The 20801-nt window shown below is 44.5% G+C and overlaps 1 protein-coding gene across 5 annotated transcripts in view; it reads left to right on the top strand.

Moving 5' to 3' along the window:
* ARHGAP24 (Rho GTPase activating protein 24) overlaps positions 1 to 20801 on the top strand; it is a 229403-nt gene that overhangs the window by 139145 nt on the left and 69457 nt on the right. The window lies entirely within an intron of this gene.

Genomic DNA, 20801 nt, shown 5'->3' with positions numbered 1-20801 from the left:
TTAAGAGAGAGGATTTCAGCCTTCAGGTCACACAGGAGCTCCCAGCTTTCGCAGGGTGCTGGAGCAGCAGCCGGATTTAGGCAAGGAAACCTCTGCATATGTAATATACCTTGGCTAGCTGGCCAGTACTTTGCTGTCTTGCATTTTCACCCTTTTATTTTAACTGGGTTGTGCAGTGTTTGCAAATTCCTTGCTTCAGAGTCGGACCCAGACTTCGGGGCGAGCCTTGATGCGGTTTAGCTGCATTGGTGTGTTTTAAAATAACTGCTCATATTTTACCCTTAATGATACCGTTATCTTAAAATAGCATGAGTTATTTGGTAGAGAATGAAAGGAAGGGGAACTGTCAAATTCCCATGAACTCTGTGTTTAAAGATCCTGCCTAGCTTTCAGCATGCTGAGCTGCTGCAGCCTCCTCTGGATACTAGAAATGGGTGTTACTGAAATGCACTGTTCTTGCACCACTCTCTGCACTGCCCTGGTCATGTTATCTGCCTCAGCTACACGTTAGGTGCATTTGAAAAGACAGGTGAAGTGGCATTTTCATAATTGAGTTTTCAGTGTATTCCTGCTAGATGGGTGCATTTGTACTTAAACAGTGCAGATGGCGCAAGCACAGTAGCTATAGCATGTTTTGGCTTACGTTTGCAGGAACTGAGTTCAGATAATTATCCTATAATCAGTCACGTTCATGTGGGATTGGATAATTAATGGTTTGGGGCTTGTTTAAAAAAATATTTGAATATTAAAATTTAAATACCCAGTTTTGTTCTCATTCATTCTGTCTTCAGCAGTGATTGCTGAGTTGCCAGTCTCAATGCTGGTTACTAAAATGAAGGCAAGTGGAATGAAGAGTCAGTTAGTCCATGACCTAAATTTAGTAAACTGAGTCTGCATGGTCTAGAACTTATACTTTCTGAATAATTAAGATGAAATAGTTGGGTTTTCTTATGGAAAAAGTAGAAGTGGACGAGATTTCATTAAAACTTTAATGACAAGTGTTTTAGTGCCATGGCAAATAGCACCTCTCTGGGAGACACTGTACATGTCTGTGTAGATTAAAGCTGTATGTTTGCTTGCAGCGATCAAATGCATGAACTGTACCAAACTGCTGGAAAGGTTGACTGGATGTTTCTTAAACAGTGTTGTATCTTCCCATCTTCCTCCTCCTGTTATCCTGAGTGTTTCATGGGCAGGTACCAAACAACCTGCTTCTGGAAATACTCACCAGTATGTCTTGGTAGCGTAATTGTATTTGCACAAAGGATACTTGTGCGCAGTACAGTCCTGTTACCTTTTAGGTAAGGAATACAGTTCATGACCAGTAGACTAGAATCGGCCTGGCACAGGACTAACCGAATCATCTAATCTTGATATTCTCATACCCCTCTGTATTGGAAAGACATGTGGCCCTCAAAGCAAAAGACAAACTCCATTCATTACCTCTGAGATGCTACAGCTATTGTCAACTACCTACAGTTATTGTCAACTACCCTGCTTGAGGACAGCCCAAAACAGCAGCACTTGAGTTGGTTTTTGGTAGTGTGGCTTGTGCAATATGAGAGGTAAGAGGAAGGTAGTTGTAACGTTCCTGAGAGCTGTTATGAAGTGAGCATGTGCTTACAGCGTATTTGGATATGAAATCCCTTCTTTTTCTTCCCCCAGACCCTTAAGCCTTTTAATTAGGTCAGTGGGTGAGATGCCGGTCACCAGTCACGCCCTGGGCACAGCCAGGGAAGGTGCAGTAGCATCCCGATTCTGGAGCTGCTTATGAATATTGCAGAGCTCCCCTCCCCTGCTCTGCAGATGTCCTGCCGCTGCCTCGGCTCTCTCTTTCCAAAATGGGGTTATGCTTATACTTCAACATCTGTGCAGGCTCAGAGACGGAGCAGAAATCTTTAGTTCAAGGAGATGTGGTATCTTTCTGGCTTTATTGTTCCAGTTGGGATGAAAAAGTGATGGACTGCACGTAAACTCTGCACTTGCTATCTCTTGCAGGCTATAAATCCAAGTGATGCAGCTCAAAAACAAACTATGGAGTCTGGACAGAGTTTGTCATTTAAACGTCAATTCAAAGAAATACTGGTTTCTAAGTTATTGGTGAAGATGAGCAGTTGTCACATTCATTCTGTTTTCATGTCTTGTAAGTGCAGAGCTGTAAACCACTGTCACATAGTCTGGTTTAAAACTGCTTTCTGGGGTGTTTTGGTCCCCGCTCCCCCCCACCCCCCACCCCCCCCGAACTTCATTAGCTAATTTTAACTAGAAGTAGCTTATTAATTAAACTTCATTTTCTAATGAATCCAGCTCATCCTTCTTAAGCCAAGTCTGATACAAAACCAAACTCATTCTAATCCTTAAATCATTAAATTAATTCATTGCCTTTTCTGTCTGTGAATGTCAGATGGTTGCAGATTACTGAAGTACTTAACCTGAACGTTACCCATAGACCGCAGCTCCCTCTTCTTCCAAGACATGCTTATGAAGTGCTCTAACACAGTGTATGTAAAAAGACGCAAGTTCTCAGCGTTCATTCCTGCTTGCAGAGGAGCAGTCATCACCTGCTCTTGGGAACAGATCTTGTGAGAAATATGTTTTTGATTTAACAATGAAAGCTCGTGGCAGACTTTCAAAATGATCAGGAAAATATTGGGGTCATTCAGGTTGTGACAAGAGCTGGTCTGTCTATGATGCTTCTGAGAACCTTCCCCTTTTCCAGGTATGCAGATAGATTCTTAACTCTCTGTGAAAACCTGACCCCAGCTGTTGGAATGGCACCCTGGAAAACACGCCCATGAATTTTACTGTCAATGAAAAAGTAATGCAGTTTTCAGGCTCCCAGAATGTTCTTGTCTGCTGGTCGAATGCCAGATTGCTGGGGGCTGAACTGTGGGTCTCCAGGCCATGTCTCATGGGCATCTAAACTCAGGAAAAAGAGGAGGGCTCCTGCCTCCAGGGTGGGAGCAGCATACATCCCTCGAGTGCTGGCACAGAGCACCAGCTGCTGCAGCGCTCGCCAGTGGGGTGCAGGTTTCCTAGCCCAAAGCTCTCCCCTGTTGTGACAGCTGTCTGCTTGGGCAGGACCAGGCGTGTCTCTGCAGGTAACATCCTAACAACCCCACAGGTCACCCTCACAGAGCAGTCACTAGGAGGGGTGTCTGACTAGGAAAGATCGCTTCAGGAGTTGGTGTGGCAGTTGTGAGAATATGCAGGTCGGATAAGACGGCGGATCGATGCTATTGGTAGCTTGCAAGGGTACTGAGCCAAACTTGGAGATATTAATGTTGTTGTCTGTTTCCTGGCGCTCTTCTTAGATGGCACCATCTTTGCATGTAGCTGATTTGACCGCTGCACTTTTCAGTCCATCTGGCAGCAGGGTAAAGAGGTGGCCCCACTTGTACACAAAATTAAAAAGCCCAACTTCTGTGGATGGGAAAGATGTCACTGAATACCTGAAAGGACATTTTACATTCAGCAATAAATAAAAGTTAGGCAGCTAGAAGCAGCAAAGAATGTCTGTTAAAAACAAGTATCATATGCTTGAAAATAGGATAGAATAGAATATTTCAGTTGGAAGGGACCTACAATGATCATCCAGTCCAGCTGCCTGACCACTTCAGGGCTGACCCAAAGTTTATTATGCTGACCAAAAGCATATTATTAAGGGCATTGTCCAAATACCTCTTAAACACTGGCAGAGATGAGGAATTAACCACCTCTCTAGGAATCCTGTTCCAGTGTCTGACCACCCATCCCAGTAAAGAAATACTTCCCAATGTCCAGTCTAAACCCCCCCGACACAGCTTTGAACCATTCCCATGCAGGATAATACAGATAATACTAATCTATCTGTGTATCTGAGTGTTTCCTGAAATTGTGTGGAAGAGCTGACACGATCCAGCAGTTGTTTCATCTTCCTTGTTTGCATTCTGCTTCAGGCTTTGCTTGGTTCACTTTATTCTCCCCAGAGGATATTTCCATTGCAAACAAGCTGGATTTGTAATGAGAAAGTACTAAGTTTCCAATATTAAGTGGACAAAATCCCCAAATGTTTCCTCTAATAGTAAAAACCCACCATGCTTATCTGTGTATTTTGAACATGTGCCACTTGGGGAGCCGACTGATGGTACTGTGTTACCAGAGGAAAGAGATGGTGTGTTTTGGCACCGTTTGTTCGTGTCCTTCTGTGGCCTGCCATTGAGATCTTTGTTTCAGTATAGAAGAAAAGGAGGGTTAGTGGCTTTGGAGATCTCTCCTACTTCCCATGCCTAACATGAAAACTAATGAAATGATAGGATGAAGGTGTAAAACACAAGCCCAGAATGACTTAAAACAGGGGAGATATGGCCATGCAGTCAGAGCCTGCAATAAATGGTCGAAGATAAAATGGAAAAATCTATCCTTATTAAAAGTGGTGTGTGCAATATATTCATTTAGGTACTCGGAATTAGAAGACCTGCTGTCTCTTTGAATGAGAAATGTGTCTTCAGGAAATAATTTTTTCATTTAAACTTAATTTGAGGAGGTTTGAAAGTAGAAGTCATTCTTGTGGAATTGGATTATGCTTTGATTGTGGTATTTCCCTCTTCTACATCATCTTTTCTTTCTCAGATCCACAAATAGCTTTTTCATTCTGGTTTGTACTGGCAAAAGCCTGTAAATTGGATTTTTGGACCCATACAAGTGAATCAGAAATGCTGTGGTTGGAAGTTTTGCAGTCATTAGAAGGAGGCGCTGAAGCGATACGAGGTCAATCGGCCACATTTAAGCAAACTCAAAGTTTTTTCAGAAACAGCATGGTGACAAGTTAGTGCCAGCAGCCTCACTGCTGAATCACAGTATCATCTGCCTTTCTGCAGTCTGTGTAAGCTGTACGCGCACTCTCTTTTTGCAGAAATTAGGGATTTGGATACCCTGAATAGTGTGTTGTTCACCGGGCAAAGCAGGAAGGGTGGCCGCTTAAGTGCTTTGTCCCTGCTCCTGTGCTCCTTCCAGCCTTATGAAACCTGATGCAACAACCTGAAGTTCACCCATGGTATACAGAGGACTGTCAGGTGAAAGAAACAATGCTGTGGGGATTTGGGGCAGAGAACATGACAAATTAAATAAACTTTTGATAGCTTTAAGGACACCCAAATGAACTGTCAAAAACATTTGCTGGGCCAGCTTTCCAGCAGGAGTACAAGTGCTCACTGTGGCTGTTGTTTACCAACAGAAGCATGAGGTACCCGGGCTCTCCTGGGAGGATGGCCCTCACCTGCCAGCCCTCCCTCTCTGGCCAACTGCGTTTGCATCCTCCTGCTTAGCAAAAGGGTCCCAAGGCAGCAGTGAGTTCTCATGAAATGGTGCAGTGACTGAGGTGTAATTATTGCATCAAGGACTGTAAAGTATTTGCCCTGATCCGTGACTTGACTTGTGATGCTGGCTGGTCAGGCTGGCAGCTGGTAAGTTTTTAAGCCTGTGAAAGGTATCTTGCTTTACAGTGGTACATGTGAAATGCCCTGGGGGCAAAATCTACTGCTAACCTTGCAGATTGCTGCTGTAGAAGTAGCAGCGGCTTGTCCCCTGCCCACACGCACAGCTTCTCCTCTCCCTGTCTGCATGTTGTTTGTTCCCCTTCCAGCTCTGGAGATCATAGAATGATCCTGTCCTTCAACCTGGGAAGAACCCAGCCACTGGCATCTTTCAGGTTCTGAAGTATTGAAAGGAACTGTTTTCCTTTTTTAACACCAAAACGTAAAGAGGTTTTACTTAAAGCTAGTGATAAGTAGTAGTGAGGGGCATTTTTGCTTGTGCTTGTGTGGGGCCTTGTTCTTTTTACAGCTTAAAGCAGATAATACACCAACATTTATAGTTAGTAGTTTCTGCCAGGTATCTCTGATTGCAAATTGCTTTAAAAAAGAATAATAGAATCACAGAATCACAGAATGGTAGGGGTTGGAAGGGACCTCTGGAGATCATCTAGTCCAACCCCCTGCCAGAGCAGGGTCACCTAGAGCAGGTTGCACAGGATCGTGTCCAGGTGGGTTTTGAATGTCTCCAGAGATGGAGACTCTACCACATCTCTGGGCAGCCAGCTCTTGCCACCCTCAAAGTAAAGAAGTTCCTCATGTTTAGATGGAACTTCCTACGTTCAAGTTTGTGCCTGTTGCCCCTTGTCCTGTTGCTGGGCACCACTGAAAAGAGTCTGGCCCCATCCTCCTGACACCCACCCTTTAGATATTTATAAGCATTGATGAGATCCCTGCTCAATCTTCTCTTCTCCAGGCTAAACAGACCCAGGTCTCTCAGCCTTTCCTCACAAGAGAGATGCTCCATTCCCCTGATCATCTTTGTAGCCCTCTGCTGGACTCTCTCCAGTAGTTCCCTGTCGTTCTTGAACTTGAGGAGCTCAGAACTGGACACAGTACTTCAGATGTGGCCTCACCAGCGCAGAGAAGAGGGGGAGGATGACCTCCCTCAATCTGCTGGCCACGATCTTTTTAATGCAGCCCAGGATGCCATTGGCCTTCTTGGCCACAAGGGCACATTGCTGGCTCATGGACAGGTGCATGGGGTTATTCCTCCCCAGGTGCAGCACCCTACACTTGCCCTTATTGAATTTCATAAGGTTTCTCTCCGCCCAACTCTCCAGCCTGTCCAGGCCTTGCCATGTGGTGGCACAGCCTTCTGGTGTGTCAGCCACCCCTCCCAGTTTTGTGTCATCAGCAAACTTGCTGAGGGTACACTCTATCCCCTCATCCAAGTCATTGATGAATATGTTGAACAGGACTGGACCCAGTACTGACCCCTGGGGAACACCGCTAGCTACAGGCCTCCAACTAGGCTCTGTGCTGCTGATCCCAGCCGTCTGAGCTCTGTCATTCAGCCAGCTCTCAATCCACCTCACTGTCTGCTCATCTAACCCACACTTCCTAAGCTTACCTATGAGGATGTTACGGGAGACAGTGTCAAAAGCCTTGCTAAAGTTGAGGTAGACAGCATCCACTGCCCTCCCCTCATCCACCCATCCAGTCATGCCATCATAGAAGGCTATCAGATCGTTCAAGCATGATATCCCCTTGGTGAATCCATGTTGGCGACTCCTGATAACGTTCTTTTCCTCTACATGCTTAGGGGTGACGTCCAGGATGAACTCTTCCATCACCTTTCCAGGGATGGAGGTGAGGCTGACCGGCGTGTAGTTTCCTGGGTCCTCCTTCTTGCCCTTTTTGAAGACTGCAGTGACGTTGGCTTTCCTATATACATTCCTTCCTAAATACATTCCTTCCATTCCTAAATAAATTCCTTCCAGTTCACCAAGTAGCATGTGAATTTATTACCTCTCTGATTACTGTGTTGTAAAATGTCATTTAAGGTATGGTCAGAAAGCACGTTGTAGTAATTTAAATTACTATTTTTTTCCTTTTTTCTTTAAATCTAAATGGGATCTTTCTTTGCCACACTTCAGATATGACCTTTGTGTCTCTGCTGGGTCATTTTCTGGGTTTATAACACACTTTGCATTCCTATAAAACCCTTCACTGAGTGATCTTAAAGTCTTTACAAGCTTTAATTAACTGAAGTGCTACGTCTCCCCTGTGAGGTCGGTAAATATTCTTAATTGCTTTCTACAGAAAGAGGAAAACGTGGCAGAGAAATTTTAAAGGAATTCACCAATGCTGGGCAAAAAGCTTCTGAGGAGGCAGGAGCAGAGGCTGTGATTCCTGAACCCCCTTTGATGTGCACCATTTCTCTTTATTACATAAGCATGCACAGGACAGAAGTAACCTAGCGTAGTGAGGCAAGATGTAGGTCAGGCTTCCTTTATCAGTACATCTTCTGCTTTTTGACCTGTAAGTTGCTGAAAGCATGTCTTTTCAAAACTGGTAAAAAAGAAACAAGCAAACCCTGAATGCCCCATTCCCCTCTAAAGAGTTATTTTTAGGAAGCTAAAGCAAAGAATACTCGGAGGGGGGGTGGGGTGTCTGCACGCAAAGTTTCTGTCTGGCTGCCTTTGCATAGCTTAAGTTTTAATGCACTTGTCAGGCTGTCACCATTTATGCCTGATCAAAAGCAAGGACCAAACCGGGTAAGGGACACAGGAGACCTGCATGGCTGAGCAGGGAGCTTCTGAAAAAGCTCAAGTGGAAGAAGGAAGTTTACAGCACGTGGAAGAAGGGACTGACCACTTGGAAAGACTACAAGAATGCTGTCAGAGCGTGCAGGGATGAAACGAGGAAAGCCAAGGACTCCTTGGAATTAAACCTGTCAAGGGATGTCAAGGTCAACAGGAAGGGCTTCTTCAAGTATATTGGAGGCAAAAGGAAAACTAGAGAAAATGTGGGCCCGCTGTTGAATGAGACAGGAGCCATGGTAACAGAGAATGTGGAGAAGGCGGAGTTACTTGAATGTCATCTTTGCTTTGGTCTTTACTGCTCAGGTCAGCCCTCAGGAGTTCCCAGACTTTGGAGAAAGTAACAGGGAAAGTCTGGACGAAGGAAGACTTCCCCTTGGTTGAGGAGGATCAAGTTAGAGATCAATTAAGTAAACTGGATATCCACAAGTCCATGGGTCCTGATGGGATGCACCCGAGAGTGCTGAGGGAGCTTGCGGAAGTCACTGCTGGGCCGCTCTCCATCATCTTTGAAAGGTCCTGGAGAAGAGGTGAGGTGCCTGAAGACTGGAGGAAAGCCAATGTCACACCAGTCTTCAAAAAGGGCAAGGAGGAGGACCCAGGAAACTACAGGCCGGTCAGCCTCACCTCCATCCCTGGAAAGATGATGGAACAGCTCATTCTGGGTGTCATCTAAAGGCATGTGGAGGAAAAGAAATCTATCGGAAGTAGTCAACATGAATTGATCAAGGGGAAATGGTGTCTGACTAAACTGATAGCCTTCTATGATGGCATGACTGGATGGATAGATGAGGGGAGGGCAGTGGATGTTGTCTGCCTCGACTTCAGCAAGGCTTTCGACATGGTCTCCCACAGCATCCTCATAGGGAAGCTTAGGAAGTGTGGGTTAGATGAATGGACAGTGGCATGGATTGAAAACTGGTTGAAAGGTAGAGCTCAGAGGGTCGTGATTAGGGGCAGAGTCTAGTTGGAGGTCACTAAAAGTGGTGTTCCCCAGGGGTCAGTACTGGGTCCAGTCCTCTTCAATATATCCATCAATGACCTGGATGAGGGGATATAGTGTACCCTCAGCAAGTTTGCTGATGACACAAAACTGTGAGGAGTGGCTCCAGAAGGCCATGCTGCCATACAGAGAGACCTGGACAGGCTGGAGAGTTGGTCAGAGAGGAACCTAATAAAGTTCAAAAGGGCAAGTGTAGGGTGCTGCACCTGGGGAGGATTGGGGGCTGACCTGCTGGAGAGCAACTGTGGAAAGAAACCTGGGAGTCCTGGTGGACAACAGGATGACCATGAGCCAGCAATGTGCCCTTGGGGCCAAGAACGCCAATGGCATCCTGGGGTGCATCAAGAAGAGTGTGGCAAGCAGATTGAGGGAGGTCGTCCTCCCCCTCTACTCTGCCCTGGTGAGGCCACATCTGGAGTACTGTGTCCCCTGCAGGGGGGTTGGACTAGATGATCTCCAGAGGTCCCTTCCAGCCCCTACCATTCTGTGATTCTGTGAGTGGACAGTGCTGATGGCACAACATAGCTGCTGCGTGGTGTGCTGCCATGCAGGGAGGGGATGGATCCTTCTTCGAGGCTACTGGTGCAAAGCCTATTAACTGGAGGTTTTGTGAGGAGGAAACATGCAGTGTTAAGCTGGCTCTCATTCCCGTTTTGATCACAGGATGTTGACTCTGTCCTGAGCAAAAGGGAAAAAAGATTTCAGCTGTGTTGCTGTTGACTGCTTTATCAGAAAAATGGCAGTGCGTAGAGCATGAGCAGAAGGTACCATATTTATTGACAACAATATGTGATACCTAGTTTTAAGGACAACCAAGGAAGGAGGCTTAACAGGGCATCATTGTTGTCCTTCCACGGCTGTGAAAATCAGTTAGTTGTGTCTGTCACTTCAACCATGCTCCATCCCACGTGGAAATTCTTTTTTACCCTTGGTTACCTGGTTGTTTACTTTTGCTGAAGGTAGAATGACTCTAAGGACAATGTTGGAAGGACATTGAGGCTTTATTCTGCATTTGAATGTCCTGAATGCAGGATGTGGTCTCCCAATTCAGGGGCAAGAGGGGACAACACAAGCTGCTCTGTTGTAGAGAAAAAAGGGAAAAAAGTGCTTGCCCTGGTGTAAGAGTCCAGGCACAGCAGAAGTGCCATGGGAAGCCAGTCCTTGCTGCTGGTGCTATGAAACACTTCACTGCGAGCTGAAGCACTGGCTTTGTACAAAACAGGCTCTTGACTGTGAAAGTTGCAAAGAAGCAGAGAGCAGCTAGGGCAAGGACGGAAAAAACCTTCATTCACTGAACTCCTTGGCAGTGGTTGTACCATTTTCTTTTACCCAGCGCATGATAAGAAGGTATAATAGTAAGTGCAGTCGTGCAACAACAAAATTGGATGAGCTGATTTAGGTGAAATGAGAATCGATGAGGAGTTAACTCTAGATTATTATTATTATTGCCTCGATGTTTGCAGCTCACATACTTTTTTCCTCTCCTATTCTTGCTAGGAAGTAATCCACCCCACCCCCCTTTTTTTTTTCTACAGGGACACTAGAAGGAAGGCTTAGGCACAACTGATGTTTATTTCAGCTTGGAGGTCACTAATAAAAGCATGTCCCTCTCACGAGAGCGGTGCTGTTCCCCCCTAAGCAAGCGTCATTAAAGTAGCAAAGGCTGGAGATGTTACAGCAATAGATGCCTGCGGCCTTGAACTCTACTGCCACAGGATTGTTGTTCAGTTTTGAAGCAGCAGTTATAATTTTAAAATTGCTTTGAATTCCTGCCTTGAGACTTTAATTGGGGAGTTGATACAGAATTGGCTGATAGAGAAGAACTGTGATAGATCATGGGATGCGTTAAGCTGATATAAACTAAAATAAGAGCATATTATGGTAATAATCATTTAAAACCAGGCAAAAATAGCATCAAAATGATGAAGGGCAGACCCACAATCTGATATGTAAACACTATGAACCATTTTATTATCAAACAGACCAACCCAGTCATCCATCCAAACTGAAGGGAAGCTCGAGGGGGGAGTGTATTAGCTAAGGCATGGGAAGATAGAGCAAGGTGAAGCTTTCAGCCTCCCAGTTCACAGGCACCAATGTAGGACGTAGGTTTGGTAGGCATTGTTCTGTATAACAAATTGTAGTTGTGATTGTGCAGTAAGGACGCTTTGCCTTATCTCCCATGGTTATCGCTGGTAAATTTGGACTGTGGGAGTAATTTAGTTGGTTAAGTGGAACTTAAACTGATACAACTGAAGTAACTTTTTATCTGCTGTAAGATTGTGCATCCATAGTTACCTGATGATTTGTAAATCTTTTTTATGGATTTCTAGGTCTTTTAGATTGGATTGCAACATGTTTTAGGTGTGAGTGTTGAATACTCCGTACTCCTAAGTAAGTCCACAGGTACAGTTCAGCGTTTAAAACTTATTAGCACCTCATAACAGATACCAGGCAGCAGTCCTGTATTAACAAATCCACGTTGACATTCGGTGCCCGTTACAAAAACTCTGTCTGCTGACATGACACCCTCTGAGGATACAGCTGCCTGACAGCAGCCTGGCATGGCAGCGTGTACTTCTCATGGCGGGGCTGGGCGCTCTGCATGGCGGTGTGGGCTGCCTAATGAATGCCTAATGAAGGCGATGCCTTCATTAGATGTTAAGCCTATAGGAAATAATTGCCTGGGTGTTTCTCAGGCAATTCCAGGTACTGACTATCTTGAAAATATCAGAAAGTTTGAAATTCCCTTAATCATGACAGCAGGAAGTTACTAATACTGTCCAGGGACTTCAGTGTTAGAACTTTTCCAACTTGGAAAAGCTTGCTTTATTTGGCGAGGAAAAAAAAACCCACAAATGCCCCACAAACCCTTCTGCTTCTTATCCCTTTTTCCTGTTTTCTGCCTGTGTTGTGTCTGCTGTGTTGCAGATGGAACCCATGTTTCTCCTGCATCTTATGATGAATTGGGCTAAGTTTGTTCCCTTAAACAGGCAGGAAAAGGGTTAGGAGGACAGAGTGGACCTGACCTTTATTTTTGACAGCCTATCGTCAGAGGTCATGGTAGCATTCCCAGTGGTGGAGCACCTACAAAGGGAAGAGAATCTTTCCCTCTTATGTTTTTCTCTAACTAATGTGACTGAAGTCACTTCGCAGCCACAGTCTCGATCAGGAAGTGGCCACCAGCAGGGAAGATGCAGTACTGCCTAGCTGATTATATATCGGGTCTGGAAGAGGAAATGCTGAGATGTCACTGCTTAAGATTTTCTTTGGTGCTCTGTTAGCTTCCAGTTTGGGAAGAACTGACAGACTTGAGGATAAAAATGTAGCTTTAGTTCTAGGAAATGTAATGTACTGTTGGTGGTAGGTACGTGAGCATTTTCAGTACTGAGATCCAAGCATTGCGAAAACCAGATGACAGGCATGTTCTTTTCCTGTAATCTGTAGGATCGATGTCACTTGTCATCATTGCAAAATCACTGCCATGCTGTTCATCCCCTTTGTTACATGATGTTACATGGGTTTTCTAGGTATTTTATCTACTTCAGCACCTCCCAGCTCATTGATTTATTGGATCAGTGCATTGTATACGTTCAGAGCACACGAAATATTCTCTTAGTGCAGCTGAAACCATGCTTTGATCTGAATTGCATGACTAAACTGAAAGAATCCCCTTAGATTCATTTTTTGCACTTAATATCCAGATAACAAGGTTGTTGTGTGTACTCATATGGTATAAAAGAAGTAAGGAGTATATCTGGACCTGTATAATACTGTGAATTTAAGTAACCCACTCTCTTCCTCGTCACCACCCCTTCTTGCAGGCCACTTTTACATCTGGCAAATGAAAACTGCGTTTTGTAAAGTGGGTTTTCGAGAAGCCATAAAGAGCAGCCCGAAAGGAAGGCTTGTTCCCTGGTGGTTGGCAGCCAGCTGACCTGAAGGCAGCCCCACCTCGCCGCCCCTGCCGACTTCAGGTCACAGGGTTGCACGGAGCAGCTTCACGCTGCTACAGGCATGACAGGCATTAACAAGAAATGGCTCTTCCATGTAGAAACCGCTGTGGCAGCGTAATCTTTGTCCGGGGCTGTTTAGGCAGCAGACTGAGTTGCCCTAATGGGAATAAAACATACATTGGACCGGTGGTGGAGAGCTGCGCGGATACAGCCTGTTAACGGCTGAAGGCGGGGCTGTGCTGGGACAAACCAGCGTGTCTTGCTATCCTGAAAAACTGGAAAAGAGCTTGGGAGTTGAAAGGAGCAGCGGCAGCAGTAACGAGCAGAGGTACTCCATGTGCTCTTTGGTTTTGTACTGGGCAAGTAAAAGGAGCAACAGCTGTTAGAGGGACATCATGTTTGTGGTGAAGTGGACAAGTCCCTTTTTCAAAATAATATATTGAAAGCTGCAGGTTGTCCTGGATGAAGTTTGTTGCATTTCTGGTTGAATGTGTTTGCCAACACTGTGATCTGTAATCATATGAAGACATTTACATCAATGCAGCATATACAGGAATCTGTTTGCAAAAGCCTGTGTCTGCTGAAACTTTCTGTAATGTGGAAATTTCAGCTTATGTCAGTTCCTCGGAATGAGCACGTAGGAGCTGTGGCTATAATGCACCTCCAGCTGGAGGGCAGAGCAGTGCTTCCTGATGAGAGATTCCCATTGTATCCATACTGGAAAAGCCTGCATATGTGTCAGCAAATGCTAAGAATAATTCCCAGAGCTCCTGACAGAAGAGAGGTCTTGTTTAGAAGTTTTACCGTTTTTAGATAGTAGAAATACAAATTATTTTTCTTTCCTGGAGAGAATTGTTTCGGTAACAATACAGTAACAGTACAACAACAAAGAAGGATTATTTGTGGGTGGGTTTGTGTTGTTGGTTTTTTTTTCCATCAAAAATGAATCACGAAACTAAGGAAAAAAACCTCTGGACTGCTCAAAATAAGATAAAAATTAGAATTAGAACAGATCAAGAATGTGTTAAATCCGTGCTGCAGCTGTGCCAGCTGTATAATAGTAGCTGTTATACACCACAATGGCATAGAACGGTGGTAGTTTGGAAAGTTGTCAGCAAACAGCAACATTAATGTAATTCTCACACTTCATATATAATACTAGCTTCTCGTGTCAGAGACTTGATAAAAATCACTACTCCTTTAACATAAGCCTGCTATGAGAGAGATTTTAATGCAGCAGAAATACAGATGGTCAGATTTAAAATGAATGAGGTGAAAAAGAATTATAGGGTGAAGTGTTGTTCTTGTAAATATGCAGGGGAAATAACATACTAAAATATGTAAGTACTCAAGGGTATTCTGAAGTACAGCGCTGAGGAAAAAGCTAGCAATGTAATTCAAGAAGGAAATTTGGATTCATTGCGATTGCCTCTCAGAGGATGACCTGTGAAATGCTGGGAGGTTTATTTGTGCTGCCTCTTCCTCATAGTGCTGTACTTCAGCTGTCGGCCTTTTTATCTGAACAGAGCAGTTGGTGAGATGGGCGCTGTTAGAGAGGAAGCTCGGGAGAGTAACCTGGAAGGAATGGCTGCATCTGTGTCACCTCTGTACCCTGGCTGTACCAAAGGCCTGGAGAGGTCAGTTGCCTCAGATGCAGGAGTTGCCCGAAAGCAGAGCTCCTGAGGGGAGGCTGGGGATGAACTGCAAACAACAGGCTACTTTGCAGGGATTACAGATGTGGTATTTTGTATCATTTCAGCAAAATTTGCAAGCTGCGGGCAGGATGAAGTTAGAAGTAGTACTCATTTAATGATCGGTGGTAACTTTTTAGATCTGGATAGAAAAGACTCCTTACTCTGATAGTCAAATTCCTTATTTTTTACCCTTCCGATTTTCAGTCTTCCTTCTGCTGGCTTTGGTATTGAACTGCATGTAAGCTCTTTTTCCATCCTATTCGCTACCACCGGGTTGGAAGGAACTGGCTCCTCCCGTCTTTTCAGCCAACTGTGCTCATAAAGGACTTTGCCTCTAGCCCAGATGTTGCGGCAAGCAGTTTTGCTCACGAGTCAGCTCGCTCAACTCACTAGTCCACTGGGACTTGCCTGAGTGACGTCTTTGGTATCTCATGCTTGAGCTGTCTCCCGTTTTTAGGGGATGGGCTCCTATGAATGCATTCAGAGGAAAGGCGGTACTATCTCACTCCTGCCCTCTCCTTAGCACTGGCGCAGCATCTGCATTGAGGTTACACAGAGTGTGAACCCTAAAATGGGATCTGGGTTGGCTGAGGCCAGTCCCTGTGAAGAAAGCAGGATCCCAAGGTATGTAAAAGCTGTGCAAGCACAGCTAACCTGAATGCCTGTCTTACGGTTAGCACGGGTTTCTGCTCTTTGTTAGTAGTAGTGTGTAATTTAGTTGCAAGGTTTAGCTCACCAGTTCTGCTGGGAGCTAGAGGGATTTCCCCAAGATAATTGTGTCTTAGACTACCTGAAGGATGTGGTCTAAAAAATTTTGTAAACTATTGTGAGGCTCAGCTTAAATGCGTGTAGCAACAACGTCCTGCTTTGCTTTGGTGTTGCTCACAAAAATGTGCTTCCCTTTCCAATTATTAGGCCTTTTAAGCTTTAGTAGTATATAAATCACACGTCCACCAAATCCGTTTGTTAAAGGCTTAGAAATGCTAGTGGCTCATTTTTGTCATAGCTTGATAGCACAATACGGGGAACACACGGGATGCCTGAGACAACCGAGGTCCTTTGTAGCACCTGCACATTGTACTTTCCTGCCCCTTTCCCAACACCTAGAGGTTTATATTCCTTAGTTCATGTTCGTTTGACTGTGAGCAGAGTCTCATACTCATAAACGTGTTGTTCAGTGTGGCTTTCCAGGTGAAATGTGAACTTGATGAACGTCCCTGACCTTTCTGTCCTTGGCCATAAAAATCTTTCCATTGTATGCGGCCGCATGTATGGCAGGTTAGCGTTTGCCTCCTTGAAACACATCAGGGATTAACCTTTTGAAAAAGCAAACTGCAGAAAGCGAAACTTGCCCGTCAGCGCAGACTGCCCGTTGCCACCTCTCTCCTTACTGCGGCGTATGTTTGCCCCTGGCCTGGGGCTCCATTTGCTTTTCTGCAAATAAAAACATCTGCCTTGCCGCAATGAAAGGAGCATTTTAATGAGGTTCTTGGAGACCTTCTGCACTTTCCCTTGAAATCTAAATTTACCCAGGGACAGACATTATTTTGGAAGAGCAGGAGCAAGAAAATGATGCCTTTGTTGTGAAGATTGAGAAAGCAGCCTGGTGGTTGGGTTAAAATGCCTGTACCTTTAATTAATATTGACTGAGATTGCTCAGAAGAGAATAGCTATATTACATGCTGCGGCTGAGGGGATGTTGAAATACAGGCAGGAGTTATCAGGCAGGTTTCAGTCAGGGCTGCCGTCACTGTTGTGTTTCTCTTTGCCTTTTAAATCCTTTCCCTGTTTGTTAAAAGAGCAATTCACAGAGCGGCTTTCCCTGTGCAAGCTTGTTTTATAGTCCCAGGATCTGGCTTTCCGTTCCCAGCTGAAGAATTTAGGGAAAATACAAGAGATGGAAGACTGCAAGAATAACATAGTGTAAATGAGTTGGAAATAAACATTTTGCAGCATGTTAAATACCAGAGGAGAGGCACTACCTGAGAAGTATCCTGGTATAAGACTTCCAACCAAAAGTCACAAGTTCAGGAGTGTTCATTTTCCATCTCAGTGATTACGTATCTCCTTTCAGTTTGGCTATTGAGTTCACATTCAGATCGGAACTGTGACGGCAGAAACATTTGTTTGCATTATGAACAAAAGGATTTTAAATCATCATTTGGGAACATTGAGAATTCAGATCAGCGTTCATGCCGACAGTCAGCTGCTCGACCCAGGTCAAAAAACTGGGCTGCATTTTATGGGCTTCAACCCAGGCTGGACCTGCTGGCCCAGGGAGGCAGGTGCCGTTTCCTTTCTCGCTGCTGGGACTCTTCTGTTAAACCAAACAGCACAAACACATCTGTCTGGATCTGTGCAGTGATGGACTAAAGAAATTGCTCCTGTTCTTTGTGCTTGATATTTAATTCCTCATATTATATATTTAGTTGCCCGTCTTAGTGGTTTGTTACTAGAATTACAAAATGCTAGCTTGCTTGCAAAATACCGCAGCTGCAGCCAGATCCCAGGTAATGTGTTGCCATGGTATCAAACCGAACTGGTAATGATCAGTGTGCCCATGGACAAGTTATCAGTGTGATAATGAATGTTTAAGTGTTTACATGCATTTTACTCTAGTTGGTAAGACTGGTGTACGTGGAGGAGAGCAGAGAGGAACTGAACAGATGGTGGCTGGAGTTGGTGCCACAGGGAGCTGCGCCCAGGCCGTGACCACTGCCTGCGTCCACAGAGAGGTTTGGCCATTGCCCATGACCGCACAGTTGCTGCAAGTAGCGTTTTACTTATTCAAGACCAAAGTTCTGAGACTAGAAAGGGAGGAGAAGTATTTTCTGTTAAGCAGTGCTTGGGTTCTGTGGGAAAAGAGGGCTGGAAAACTTGCTTGATATTCTTGGTTGACTGCAGCTATACATGAAGTTGACTTGAATACACCAAATGGGTCAGGTGAAAAATATGAGTAAATTTTGTTTGATGTTTTCAACAAATAGTGTGTTTGGAGGTCTTTTTTCTTTTGAAAGAACGTTATCTTGCTTTTGGAATTATCAAGATGGCTATTAAAATATTAAAATAAAATGAACAAAATCTTTCATATTGGATTACCTTATTTTTTTATTGCTCAGAAATCAGCATTTTCAGTTTTGTTTTGCAAAGGAAGCCAAAAAGCTTGTTATTTTGAGTCACTGAAGTGACTGGTTTTCTTTGGCCAGCACTCCACAAACTCACTTATTTACATAGCTATAAATAAGAATATCTTAATATTTTCATATCTACACATTTTGATTTGTAGCAGCAGCCGCTAAAGAAAATAACTGCTTTCCCAGTCTACAGCGAACTGCTGAAAAATATGCTCACATATGTGTCTTTTCCTTTCTTAATTGAGTTATACGTATGACAGAAAAATCATGATGATATGAAAATGTGTGTTGCCTTTGGGCCACAGCCCGTGATAGATATTCAAAAAAAGATTTATGTGGGGATCAACGGTATTTGTTGAGAGAGATTTTCATAAGGAACAGTAACAAAAGCAGAGGTCCCTCAGACCGCCTGGTGACACAGAGCAGACTGAATCCTGAGTTGTGGGGTGAGTTAAGGAAATATTGACTTTCCCACCCTCGCTCTCTTCCCCGGCTAAGATCAGGTTCAGCTGGAAGCAGACCTGGTTGCTACAGCCGTTAATTTTCCTGTCTGCACCGCATTTGCCTTCACCCTTCCTCTCCTTGCTAGGCAAGCGTGTGTGTGAGGCACACAGAGCCCGAGGGGCTGGAGAGCGTGTCCTCTCCTAAAGCCTCCCTTGACGTTGCTTTTCTAGGCGGGGTGTTGCAGGACTCTTGATGACTGTGTTTACCCTTATACCTCGCCGCCTCATTGAAGGAGCCTGTTGCTTTTGCTGGCTGGACTGGAAACACATTTCAAAAACTAAAAACATAACAATCTTGTGCATCACAGGTCACATCTTTTCTGTGGAGAGTTAATTCACAGAACCTGGGGCAGGCTGTTGACACCAGGCTGGAGAGAGGATGGGGGCAGCGGCATGCTCATGCTGCTAAATGTTATTAATAGAGTGGAGGGCTTTGCTTTGGATGGAGCCATTTGTTTTCTCTTCCTTCTGCCTTTTTTTAGGGAAGCAGAGGTTTGTTTCTTGACTCTCCTGAAGCAGCAGGTGATATGATGTGATGATAACAAAGTGGCAGTGTTTCAAGGACAACACAGATGTGATGTATTCTTTTCATCTTTGCATCCCTAGAGGGAGTGAGCAGCTACCTGGGTGGGTGTAAGGCTGTCTGGGTGACGTTGCTGCCAGGCAATGGCTTCTGCCATTCCAAAATAACTGTAGCTGCTTCTGGTGCATCTCCAATGGCCTTCTCATAACTGGCTTTTATTATCCTTCCACAGTTATAATGGCTTTTTGTAAAGGGGAGCTCCACATACACATCACAAAAAGTCATAGCTGTGACCCAAAGCTATGCTGAGGTAGAAGTTGTTGTCACCCTGAGAGCTGAGAGTTAAGTCTCACATTCCGTTCTTCTCTGTGATGCTTGCAACACAAGCCTTACACCAAGTGTTATGTGAAAAATAGCATGGACTCAAGGCGCAAAGTTCTGATTCAGATCTCAGCTCTACCAAACTTTCTAGAGGAAGGGGCTCAGATGCTGCATTCTGGTCCAGGGCAATCACTAATGAAAATGCTTCACTTGGATAGTTACTGCGCTTCCGTCTGTGATTTTGTCTGCCTCAATGCTCAGTTGTCTGGGTTGCTAAGGATGTGCCAGCATGAGTCTGGTTCCCCTGCCAGAAATCATGAAAAGAAGTGGCTGCCTTTCTGCTCTCTTATTAAAATATGTCCGGGGTGCTCAGCAACCTGGAAGGCCTGTGTTTTTAATAAATCTGTGGCTGTAGTAGCCAGTTGTTCAGTATCTCTCCATGCCTTTTTGCTGTAGTAATTGTGGTGGTTATTAATGCCTTTTGCAGGTGCTGAGAATAGAGTAGAGCTGCTGTTGTTCAGCAGCTCGTCAGACGTAGTCCCTGTGTGAGGCAGCCTTGGCTATCTAACCTGCTTTAGGGATCCTTATTTAGGAAGAACGTCTCCAGTGAAAGCCCATCAAGCGGCAGAAAACAGCACTGCTGATGGCAGGAGCAGTCTGCCTGCTTCACTTGTTCCGACTGGATGTATTTCCTTGGGGTATCACCAAGAATACAAGGGTCCATTATAGCTGCTGATTTTATGGAGAGATGAGAATGTCTGCTTCCTACAAAAGCTGTTGCCATAGCAGCTATGTGCTTTAAGAATGGCTTCTTAATACAACCTAGGTATTTAATGTGTGCCATAGGGGTTCAATGCAGTACAAAACAATTGGTTTAAGAGCCAACATAGTTGGGCCTTACACTAAACCATGAGCACAATCAAGCCTTTGGGGCCAGCTCTCCTTATCCAAACATCTCCATGCCCATCACTTCAGCAGTACTTAGGCATGTCATGTTCAGAATTGCTTGTTGTGAGCTGACCTATCTCCCTGTGTTAAAATAATACTGGAGGTTACTTTTACTGCAGCCTAGGAGGGTGTGTGAGTCTGCACATGTTTTCCATGACTAGGCAGATTTTAACTATAAAAAGAACTTCAAAAGTTTCAATGATGCAACTAGACCAAGTCTTAAGAATGAGCCACCTGAGTCTGTGGAAATTACGGTAGCAGAAATGGGGCTGAGGAAGGTAAGAAAGAGGCTGGTTTGCGTGTTTTCCCCCTGCGCATACTGAGAAAAAAGGGAGGCTCGAGCTGCAAATCCCAGGCTGCAGCACGGTTAACTTCTGACTGACTTTTTTTTTTAACGCTATGTCAAGTCTGATATCTAATTTCTACATACTGGGAGAAGGGGTTTCAGTGTAAACTGCGTTTTCAGTCTCCTCTTGACACATTAGCATGGAAAATGGTAAAATGTCATTTGTTTGTATAAATATTTTACATTCTCATTCTTCATGGATATTGTCTAAACAAATCAAAATTCCTTAGGATTGTAAATAGCCTAAATTTACTGAG

The sequence above is a fragment of the Chroicocephalus ridibundus genome, chromosome 5 (genome assembly GCF_963924245.1).
Source record: "Chroicocephalus ridibundus chromosome 5, bChrRid1.1, whole genome shotgun sequence".
Classification (NCBI taxonomy): Eukaryota; Metazoa; Chordata; class Aves; order Charadriiformes; family Laridae; genus Chroicocephalus; species Chroicocephalus ridibundus.
Note: the sequence above shows the minus strand (reverse complement) of the source record. Positions and strands in the feature narration are given on the sequence as shown.